The sequence below is a fragment of the Stenella coeruleoalba genome, assembly GCF_951394435.1.
Source record: "Stenella coeruleoalba genome assembly, chromosome: 2".
Taxonomy (NCBI): domain Eukaryota; kingdom Metazoa; phylum Chordata; class Mammalia; order Artiodactyla; family Delphinidae; genus Stenella; species Stenella coeruleoalba.
The window spans coordinates 127,743,042-127,755,405 of record NC_137147.1 but is presented as its reverse complement, the minus strand read 5'-3'; the positions used below and the strand labels follow the sequence as shown (position 1 = coordinate 127,755,405).

The following is a 12,364-nucleotide window of genomic DNA, read 5'->3' as shown; positions in this document are numbered from 1 at the left end:
TTATCATACTTGCATATGCTAAATTTTAGCATTTATTGAGGTTTCCTGTCAAATCATGATTTTAAAAAAATTCTGTCAATCCTACATTTTATTAATTGGAGTGGTCCAATTATTTGGAACTGTCCATTCTTCTCCATTCAGTTTTTCAGTTATTCATTTCAATGTAGACTCATGGATATTTTCTTTATCCTATGGATAAAGATGGATAGCCACTACATTACTCAGTTTTTTAAAAAAAATTTTAAGTTATCCCACATTTGGCCTCTGTGTCTTTTTAACATGTCCCTATCCTTTCTCGAGCACTTACTTTCTGGCCATGTAACAGTGTCCAGGTTCATTTTGTTCTTCTCTTGCTCTAGCCATTTCTCCTAGGATCCCTGGTTCCTTATGGGAAATAGTATTTGGGAAGCAAGATATGTATCAAAAGTTCAGTTTTATGGCTGAATAATATTCTATTCTATGTATATACCACATTTTATATGTTGATGAACACTTGGGTGTTTCCAGTTTTTGACTTTGAATAATATGGCTAGTGGCTATCCACATTGAAGAGGGACACTATGAACATTGGTGTACAAATGTCTGAGTCTCTATTTTCATATCCTTTGGGTATATACTTAGGAGTAAAATTGCTAGGAGTGATGGTAATTCCATGTTTAGCGTTTTGAGGAACTATCTTAGTTTTTGTTATGAAAAGTTTCAAAGACAAATGAGAGCATAGTAAACTTTCATGTATGTAGGAACTAGATATTTTGCCATATTTTGAAAATTAAGAAATACAGTAATATTTCAGTCCTGAATTTGTATATGTACAGATCACATTTTTAAATAACTACAATGTTATATCCCTAGTTTTATTAACTAGAACCCCTTAATATATTTTAAAATAAATCCTTATGTAAATTTGTTAGTTGTTCCAAAGATATCTATGATAGTTGAAAGAAATCTGAATCCAAGCTGGGACCATACATTTTTATCTAGGCCATTTTTATCTTAGTTTTGTCAAATTTATTAATTATCAATATTCAACCTCGTTATTTTGATATGACATTACCCTTGCTTTTTTATGTGTGTGTTAAAAACATTTAAGATTTGGTCTTTTGTAATTTATTTCATTTGGGAGGAATTTAATATTCATGTTTGTTATATTCTTATATACACTATATTTTAGTGTACTGAATGCATTTTGGTGAGCTAATTGGTTTAGGTTATTTCTACCTTGAGATTTTCTCTGTCTCTATCTCATATATTCTCTTTCCCACATACATATACTTGTATATATTTATAGACTATGTAAATACCTTTATAAATTATATATATACACACATATAGATCATAACAGAAGTACAGCCCATATTTGTAGCTGTGTTAGGGGTGCTAGGAAAGATGCATATTCTCCAGTGTAGAGTTCTATAAGTGATTGTTACCATGGTTAACTGTAAACTTGATAGAGATCTGTGTCTCTATCATTCTATTCTATATCTCTATCATTCTATTAGAGATCATTTTAGTCATACTAAATTGACTTGCTATTGATTTCCTGACCTTAATTTTCTTTTTGTTTCATTTCATGTAGAATATTTGATCATGCTTTCAATCTTCCATGAGCTCTTAGCTCATGGAATGTCTTAAAATATGTCCCAAATAGAATCTGATAATGCATCTTCCATTTTCCCATCTTCTCATTCAAGAAATAACAACTGAGATCTAGTTTTCTTTTATTTCTTCTGAATGTATTTTGTTACCTCAAGATTTGGGGACACCAGTCCTTTTAAGACATACCATCATGCTGCCTCTTGAAAAATATAAAATGTAATCATTCCATATAGTATATCACAGCAGGATACCTAGTCCCACCTATGAAATATTTCTTGATAAAAATTCTCATTTAAACTTCTGTATGTGTTTTTAAAATAGTTGTAGTGTTCAACTCAGCAGTTGAAGAATTACACATTCCGTCTCCTTTGCTGTGTTAATCTATGGTTCTGCAGCATCCCTTGGTTTTTAATTTTTTTCATGTCATTTCCCTTTGGAGGAAATCAGGCTATTTTCCTTTTAAAACTTGCATTTCTATATTCTGGACATGGTAGATGGCATGCTACCTATGATGGTATTTGATATTTTCCTCAATTTTATATGGTATTTAGATTTTAAATGCCTTATCAGACTGGTTTTATTCATTCTTTAATCATTTATTTTAGGACTGTTTCCAAATGCATCACATCATAATTCATTATAAGGACATTATCACATCATAATGTTTGTATATCTTTCTACGATGTCAAGAATCACTCAGTATTTAATTTTGGCATCAGCTTTTCACTTAAAAAATCATGGCCTTTATTCATTATTTCATTAATAGTTACACATTTGCTCTAAATAAGTGATAAGAAATTTCTTAATTTAAATAGGAACTTTCTACAACTGTTAAAATTCTTAATTCAAATGGAAACACAGGATGAATCCTTGATTCTTTCCATTTAATTATCAGTTATAGGATAATGAATTTGATGTCCTATCAGTCTCCAAAGATGATTAATATAAATTCATGTACTATAGTCTAAAGACAGAACTGCATAAACTTGAGTATTTAACAGTTGTATTGCTAATATAATAATGTTAGTATGGCAGTTAGGAAACCCATGTGTACATATAGACAAAGGATAATTCTAACTATTCAAATTCGTATTCAATTTATGGAATTCACTTGTACAGCTTGTAGTTAGGATATTTTTTCTCAGCCTTTATAAAACTTATTTTTATTCTATTCATATATGTATAGCAAATAATGCTTGGTTTTTATTTACCTTTTAAATGCTTTTTATTTACCTTTTTGTGTTCCTTTCTCTACAAAATGTTTTGTTATGTTTCCATTTGGTTACCTTTACTTACTTTCACTATCTCATTTTGGAAAGATGCACAATGTTTTTTCTTCATTTAGCTCATATACTTTAAAATAGTCTTAAATATATATTTAACTTTCAAAGAATTTGTGAATGTGTTATTTTTGACATTTTTTCGCTTGAAGGTTGAAGACAGTAACATGTTCTGTCTTACTGTTCATGGGAATAAGGAGATGATTTGCACTGATCCTGTATATAGACAGATATGTGAGGTCTCCATGTGTGCCAGAGATACATGAACTTAAAAAAGTTATCAGTAACTCACTTCCAAGTGTATAGTTACAGAGCAAGGACAATGCAACTGCAATAAAAACTGCGTAATGTAAGGTGTTGAATGTAAGACATAGTAATCACTGTTCCTTAGAAATTTAAAAATTGCACTTGGAAGATACTGTGAGCACCCTTGGTCTTGGGGTTGGAGAATATTTAAGTAAGTCTTGAGAGATACTCACTTGTCCTTTGTTCTTCCTGGCCCTATCTAGGCCTCTGACACATTGTTCCACTCCTGTTATCCTGCTTAATTATTTCTAAGATAGGCAATGTGAGAAATACCCTCCAGGGTTGCTGCACAGCTTTCTCTACTCCGAGAGAGAAAGTATAACTCACTCTAAAATGTAGCATAAAAAAATAAATAAAATGTAACATGCCAGTGTTGTTTATTTTGCAAGTGTTTAGATACTTTCCTTGTGTCTTCCTTGATTTCTCATTTGAATCCATTGTCAGAGAACACACTCTGATTTCAATTACTTTAAATTTGGTTAGATTTGCTTGTTTTGTGGCTTGAGCTGTGGTCTGTCTTGGTAGATGTTCCTTGGGAACATCTGCCACGGTTTCATGGAGCAAACTATGGATGTCTACTAGATCTTGTTGGTTGATTATGTTGTTCAGCTTTGTATATCCTTGCTGATTTTCAGGATAGTAGCCTATCAATTGCTCAGAGTGGGCTGTGGAAGTCTCCAACTATAATTGTGGATATGTACTAGCATTTCTATACTTGTTTGTTACAAGAATCAGTTCATATTGCACACATGCTACATCATGCTCTTCTCACCCAACAATGCCTTGTGAATCTCTTCCAGTCAACCATAATAAAACTAATTCACTGTTTAAAGAAATGTAGCATGCCTGAAATGTGTCATGGGCAGAAGACTTTAATAGGTTGCATATGATTCTGCTTCATCTCTTAACCTGTGTTGATCATAGAATCAAGTGTTGAAGCAGAGGAGAATATGCCACAAAAGGAGAATATCCTGGAACAATAAGCAGTAACATGGAGTAGAGGTCTTTTCATGCATGAAAAGTAATTGTTTTGTTAATCCAGTGAGATTTTGAAGTTGCTTTGACTTTGACTAATAGAGATGGATAAAATGCAGACAAGAATTCAAGGATTGATGGATGAATGCATAGAATGGAGAGTTGGATTGATGGTTTAAAACTTGGTTGTAGGAGTGGATAGATTGAAGGAAGGATGTAAATAAGATTTTCCACATAATCAAGCTTATGTGGATTTAAGAATTAGTGGGTGAAATAATGCAAGGTTGGATATTTGGAAAGAAAGAAGGCTGGGAGAGATGGATGCTTTACGGAATTTAGGGTACAGTAATGCATGAATGAATGCAAAATTGCCTGAATGTAAGACCAAATGGAAACTAGAATATATATGAGTGGATGGCTGGATGCAAGAATCAGTTAATATTTTGGAAACAAACAGTTGTGTATATGGATTGACGGACTCAATATTCAGTGAAGCTGTAGATAGATACCTAGACATCAGAATTTGAGTGGATTCCAGAATGGAATGTTAGATGCATGGATCATATGCGTGTTTAGATTGTCAGATGCAAGAATGTCTGGCTAGAATAATGGATGAATGTAGGGATCAATGCATATAGATAGATTGATTGCATGAGTGGATAGAGGTATCATTGATGGTTTCAGGGTGGCCTGCTAAGTGGATTGATGCATGGATGGATTGATTCAAGTAGGGATGGTACAATAATTTCATCATTGGGAAAACAGACATACAATAATAAAATCACATATTTAACGTTGAATGAATTGATGGATGTACTGTTGAGGAATATAGGCTAATTTATTGTTATTTTTAATTTAATTTAATATATTTTTGGCTGCGTTGGGTCTTTGTTGCTGCACGCAGGCTTTTCTTTGGTTGCAGTGAGGCAGTGAGTGGGGGCTACTTTTCGTTGTGGTGCACGGGCTTCTCATTGTGGTGGCTTCTCTTGTTGCGGATCATGGGCTCTAGGCACAGGCTTCATTAGTTGTGGCACACAGGCTTAGCTCCATGGCATGTGGGATCTTCCTGGACCAGGGCTCGAACCCGTGTCCCCTGCTTAACCACTGCGCTACCAGGGAAGCCCTGTTATTTTTAGAATTAGAGAAGTTTAGTGATTGTATTCAAACAGTTGTGATAGTAAATAAGAAAAAAAAAAGAAACCAAAATCCAACTGTAGTGAGTTCACAAGAGTATTTTATCTAATGATGATTTTTTATATTTTAGTAAGTTGGATACTTTTAGGTAATTGATCAAAGAGCCAACTTTACCTTCTGTATATTATGTTGGTCATGATATGTGTCACAATTTTCCCATATTTCCCACCGTTTTAACTGAGGTGTTATCAACTTAAGAAGTGAGACCTTTTCATGGGTCACTGCCTGACATTTCTGTAATCGATCCAAATATTTGTACTTGTTTATCATTTCTATGGATTTTATTCTTCAAAAGTGCTGGTAAGGATTGGTAATGCCAGTGTATTCTTTGTTCCTTTTTTGATCAGTTTAACGTGAAATCCAATTTATAGTATTTTAAACTCTAAAAACAGGAATTCCATAAAACATATAAGATTGTCAAATTGTGATTGCCAATTGGATGCTATAGAAGAGATAAAAAGGCTCTTACATTTTGATGTAGTATTGGTACATAGATCATATAGATTTTGATTTACTACTCTTATCTCCTCTCACCAGAGAATTTGATATTATCTAGACAGAGGCTATAATCTCTGTCTGTACATTCAGTAAGTTTTACTTTTATTTAAGTATTAAATGTTTTGGAATAAATGCATTAATGGTAGCTGGATAGAGGGAGACAAGGAAGGACATCAGGCAGGTAGGAAAATGTGAAAGGGGTATAAAAAGACATCAGAAAGCAAAACAATTAGAAAGTAGAATTTGCTGCAGATAATGTGGGTCTTAATGATAGAGGTTGAGTTTTATTCCCAGATGTATGAATTGTGGTATTACTAACATTGTCAATGGGTAGGTAAGGTGGGTGGACAGGAGGAGTTAAGGAATATTCCAATATTAGTGTGATGGAAGGAGGTTCTTAACACCCTTTCACTTGATGAGTGAATGAAGATTCTTCAAATATTTTTAAGCTTTTCTTTTTCCTCTCCCTCCTTTTCTCCCTCCTTCCCTTCCATCCTTCTTTTCTTTCTTTCTTCCTTCCCTTTTTTTCTTTCTTTCATAAGCATCTTTCATACGCAAGGGACCAAAGAGATTTGGGCTGTAGGTAAGAGCATTAAGGCCTATATTCTTATTTTTAAGATAGCCTTTTAGTTATATTGATGATGAATTGATTCTTGTTTGAGTTACTTGACACTATATTTCTTTTTCATCAAACCTGTTATGTGGCCTATGTGATCCTTTGAGTTTAACCCCAGATTTTTGAGTGGTCTCTTGTTAGTGAAAGACACTCAAGTCACGAGTTGAAATACAAAGAGTTTTCGTCCAGTTATGACCATCAGAAGTTGCACTAGCACGAAGAATGTGGATATTGTGATAATGGGTTTTGATATTGGAAAGATTTCTATGAAATACTATGGAATTTACAGGCCACGTTATTACCTTCTGCTTGTGCCATTGTCTTTTTATTTTATTTTTAACCCTGAACTGGTCTATAAATTAGCACTAAGAAGTTACTTAGGAAATGGTGTTTCAAAGAATGTATGTGTGATTGAATGGCATGGAAATAATTTTGAATAGAAGATGGGTACTGAGATCACAGTAAATGGGCTGAGGAAGGAAAATTATGGTTTCATCATTTTTGTACATAAACCTGGTTTTTGTAGCCTGGAGATATTTAGCGTCAGGATCATGGGAGTTGTTTTCTATCGAGTACCAGTAAAATCTTGACTCAAAGGTGATATCCACCTGTCACGAGGCATAGCTATGTGATAACCTGTTGTTTATTTTCATTTGCAGTCTCTTCCTCTGTACTCTTCCAGGTGGTGAACATGTGGACAAGAGGATCATAGATATCTTCTGCAGTGGTTCCATCCACAGCATCACCCAAATGCTGTCATTATTTCCCCCTTTCGGAAGCTTATTGCATCTTTGTATCCCAAAGGGCACAACTTTCATATGTGTCCTCAGGAATAGAAGTGACATGCTTTTGAAAAGTAATTGCCTGGAATGTTGTTAGTATTTCTCTGTGCTCTGAGTATATCTTGTGTTTTTCTTTATTGTTGTATTTACCTCATTACATTTTTTTATCCATGTTTTACTTTACAAATGTGAGATTTGTGTCTGATAAATGTAATTAATGCAACTCCATGGACACCTTGGTCGTGCCCCAGATAATAATCAGGCTTTCTCACGAGCCCAGTGCCTCCCATGTGCCAGTTCTTGTATCATTTGTAAGATACTTTGTTCCTCATTTGAATCATGAGCCCACAGTTTTTAGAGTGGTTCCAAACAAGAACCTCTTAAAACATTTGCAATACCTGCAACAGGTCATCTTCAGTTTTCCTTTTTATTGAACCTACTAGTTCTCATTCTAGAACAGGATCTGAGTCTGACTGTAGTTGTCATCTTCCCCATACACGAATTTAAGATCTGGATGCCATCAGAACTCTGTGTAAAGGAGAGCCAGACCCTTGCCTTGACATTTTGAGTCATGATGATACAATCTTGTAGAAAAATGTTGCCATAATTTTCTTGGCTACACTGGCATTTTCTTCTTTGGGATTGGAGTAAAAAACTCATGAGGTTTTCCTTTAATCCACATTACTCTTGATTTTCACTTGTTTTCTGTTTAACCTAAGTGGGCTTAATATAGATGGCTGTGTTTACTGGAAGTTTTGTCTACTTCTGGAATGTCAGATGCACTGTCATCAGGGAACTACTAACTGCATTGCCTAAGCTGTCTCACTAGACAAGCCTGATACCTAGTGCATTGAAATGGGGCCACCAAGAATGAAGGGTTATTAAACAACCTAAAGCAAATTGTAGTCATTCATCCTTCATCTTCCATTCCTACTTTCCAGGGGTGAGAAGAGTTAACTATTTGTGATATAGTGGTCAATAATTTGTCTAAGCTTATATAAGTTGAATTTATTTTATAAATATGCCATCATTATGGTATTTGTTGTTTAGCAACTTTATTTTTTTCTTTAATATTTTGTAGACATTTTCCAAACCAATAAATATAGCTTATCTGCAGACTTTCCATTGGCTGGTTTATCTATTTCTCTGTTTGGAAATGCAGGTTAACTATTTGTTTATGTTGCTGCATATAATACTATAATGTATGTAATTTTATGTATATAAAATTGGTCTCCTAATTCTATGATAGATTTTTAGATGTGGCATTGTTGGATCATCAATTCTGCATACTTTAATTTTAGTAGATATTGTGAAATTGCTCCTGAAATGTTTTCTAGGCCAGCACACTTATATGGAGTAATGGCAGTGCTAATTTTCATAAAAACTTGTACATGATGGATGTTTTCAGTCCTTTAAGATTTTAGCCAATCTAATAGGTGAAAATAGTAATGGCATATATATGGAGTAATGGCAGTGCTAATTTTCATAAAAACTTGTACATGATGGATGTTATCAATCCTTTAAGATTTTAGCCAATCTAATAGGTGAAAATGGTATTTTTAACTTAAGTATAAACAGTCAGTGGCCATGGATAAAAAGGCCAAATAGTGATGGATTATTTATTTTTTAAAAAAGCAGTAGTCCGCGTTTCCTATAATCACAAGAATTGTCAGAGGTAGAAACCATAGACCTCTTCTAAATGCAGTGCTTCTTGGGGGTTCACAAACTTCCTCAGCATATCTTATACCAGTGTTTATTATTTTTGACTGTTTATTTTTGAAATTATTTTAGATTTAGAGTTGCAAGGATTATATAGAGAACCCCCGTATACTCGTCACCCAGATTTTTCTGCATTCCTGTGTTCTTTCTCTTTTCCTCCCTTCCTCCCTCGTCTCTCCCTCCCTCTTTCTTTCATTCTCTCCCTGCCCAATTATTGTTCTTATTTTAAGAATTAATTGTAACTTCCAGATATGTGTCTAAACCAAAATACTTCAGCATTCACTTTCTAAGAGCCTGAGCATCCTTTTAAATTAACTTGTTACAGTTTTCAAAACTATGAAATTTATCAATAGTACAAATATATTACACTGATATACAGTACATAGATGTCACCAGTTCTAGTAATGTTCTTTCTGTAATTTTTCCCCCTTTCGGACCCAGAAGAGGATCCTGTTTTGCATTCAAGTGTTACAATTCTTTAGTCCCATTTAATGTGGAACAGTTTCTCATTCATCCTTTGTCTTTGATGATGTTGGTATTCTTGAAAAATAATAGCTCATAGTTTAAAAGATTCCTCAAATTATTAATTTTCTCATATTTCCTCATGAATAGGTTTAAGTTAATGTATTGGCAAGAATACTTCAAATTGATATGTCTCTACCTCAGTGATTCACATCATATGGCAAGTGATATCACTTTGTCCTATTATTGGTGACATAACTGTGATTGTTTGGTTCAATTGGTATAAAGTTAACATTCCTTTGTAATTAATAAATATTCTGTAGGGAAATCATTTGAAAGTATGTAAATACCCTATTTGTCAACAGACTTTTACACCATAGTTTTAGCAGTCACAGGTGATTTTTAGCAGAATCAATGGTGATTTTTCAAACTCTGTTACTGGTTTATGTAATGTATATTAGCTGCTGTTCTGCTTTAAGGAGAAGTTTGTATATCATGGCTTGTGAGAAATGGTCAACAAAATATTTTCTAACTGAAAATACTGTGTGAAAGAATGAGATGGTGACCCACAGTACAAAAAAGGGAAAGGGTTATCTAAAAGGTTTAATGAAGTTTATGCCTAAACTAGGGAGTGGAATGTGAGGGGCACGTAGAACTCTTTAAGAGGTAGTTGGTAGAGGGAGAAGGGTGTGTTTTTAGTAGTAAGTCCCAACTAGGGAATGCAACAATACCATCATTATTGGCAAGATGTTCAACAGTTTTCTTGGACTGTTATTATTTTGTTATTGCTTTATTAGGTTTTCATAATCCTTTATAGTGTCTGAGATTGATGGTGAATGAACTCCAGCCCTCTGTGGTGCTGCGTATAGATGATACAGACTGATACAGTGGTTATGTTGCCTAAAATCTGTATGTCCCTAAATTTTGTTCTATGTTCTCTGTAACCAGGGAAACTTAAGCAATCTATAATCATAATCCCAAATTTTATTCTAGTTAAATAAGATTTCCAGAATAAAGATATGCTGAGTTTTGAAAAAGTGACCTCGTTGAATTGATGAAATGTTCTTAATCATCCTGAATATGATGAGTTTCAAAATCTGGCTCATTGTTGCTGAGGTGCAGTCCAGGAATGGAAATGTCATATGAGAGTATAAATTATAAACCAATGCAGTATATTTACAGAGGCATGAGGATGACCTCAGGCTTTGGGTCAAAACAGTGCTCCCTGTTTCTAACTTTGTACTTAGTCTCTGATGACAGGCTTGTAGTGGAGGCTCAGTAAATATTGACCTTACGTGCTTGAAGAGGAAAATGGAAGTGAAGCCAGAATTACTGATTATAAACAAATGAAGTATGAACTAAATGAACGTGCAAATAAACAGGCAAACGAATTTCCATTAAAGAAACTTGTCATCTAAAGAAGGTGAAACAATTGAAGACAGGGACAAAAGGAAGTTTTTAATCATTTTAATATAAATATGGTGCTTTTACATATAATAAGGGTATCTTGGAAAATTTGAACCAGCCTGGCTAAAACACATTCTCCTCTCTTCCATGTATATATATAGATGATTGTTTTGGTGTTGTTAAGGCTTTTTTTTTTAACCATATTCGTAGATTCAGCCTCAATCTAGCAAACCCTTAAAATTTCCATGGCATGAAACCTTCAAAAAATAAATAGGGAATCACAACAGAAAAGCATGTTACTGTTTAATTATTCTCTGGAATGATAATAAAACTGTGCTGCCAGACGCTTTTTAATACAGGAGGAAAGGTAGAGTAGTCCCAAAGAGAATTCAGTGTCTCTAATTTAAAAATAAATGGAATGCTCTTACCTTGGAGAAGAGGAGAAGGGGGCAGCATGGCTGGGTCTTTTTCACGAAGAAAGGTACTTTCAAGGCAGCATCCATGAACATGAAGACACAAAGGAGAGTAAACACATGGATGACCACAGAACACAGGGACTCCTCATTAAAAAAGAGGCCCAGCATTTACTTGGAATGTCTCCAATCAGGATGGAGCCTCTTCCTCCCATATGGAGCAGAATGAGTTAGGCCAATGAAAAGTTTAAGGAGAAGACTGTAGCCCTTATTTCTCCCCATATCTCTTGAGTTTTACTACTCTCTGATAAATCATTTGTACAAAAATCCAGGACTGTGACTTTTCTGGTATTTGGTTTAACTAAGACAGGACACTAAGTTAATTCCAAGGCAAAACTATGCAGTTGGTTAAAAATACTGTCTCCACATTTATTTGACCAATTTAAATATTCTCTGCTATATTCTACCTAGTTTATCATATGGGATTATAAAACAAATCCTGTTATCTTTAATTTTTCCATAAAAAATTCTAAAATTGATGTTTATTTTCAAGGATTATAGACCCTAAAAATTTCTGCCTTCCCATAATGCCTAATTAAGTAGGACTCTGGGGATTAGAGAGGAAATTGGGGATTGAGGTATTAATTTGGAGTAATCAATAGCAGACTTATGGCCATGGGGAAGGATGAGATGTAGGCATGGAATATATGTAGGAATAGGAATATATTCGCCTGAAGACTGTGCCTTTTATGTTCTCGCATTTAGATACCGAGTTAATAAGGAGGATCCAATAAAGGAGATTTGTCAACAGTGGCTAGAGTCACTGAAAACCAAAAGATTATGTTGTCCATGGAGAGAAATGAAGACTGAATTTCAAAAAGGAATACCAGGGATAGCAGGTGGCTTTTGCATGGCACTGAAAGGCGCAATTAAGTTTGGAAATGAAGAAAGAGAAGATCATTGATTTTTAGTAAAAGTGCTATATGGAAAGGGATGGTTAATTAGTACTTTTAATATTGGCAAGGCCAAATCAAAGGATCCTTCTGAGTCAACAGTTTGCCCTGTAATACTGTTACCAGTGTCAGTCTGGTACAGACACATGCTGATAGCTTGTGA

General features: G+C 34.3%; 1 protein-coding gene across 1 annotated transcript in view; it reads left to right on the top strand.

The window, feature by feature from the left end:
- The window catches only part of SNRPN (small nuclear ribonucleoprotein polypeptide N), a 34,277-nt gene extending 25,896 nt beyond the window's left edge, over positions 1–8,381 (top strand). Inside the window, exon 13 of the transcript XR_013825750.1 lies at positions 7,148–8,381. The gene's annotated coding sequence lies outside the window, so the exon portion shown is untranslated. The remainder of the gene's footprint in view (positions 1–7,147) is intronic.
- The last annotated feature ends 3,983 nt before the right edge of the window (positions 8,382–12,364 follow it).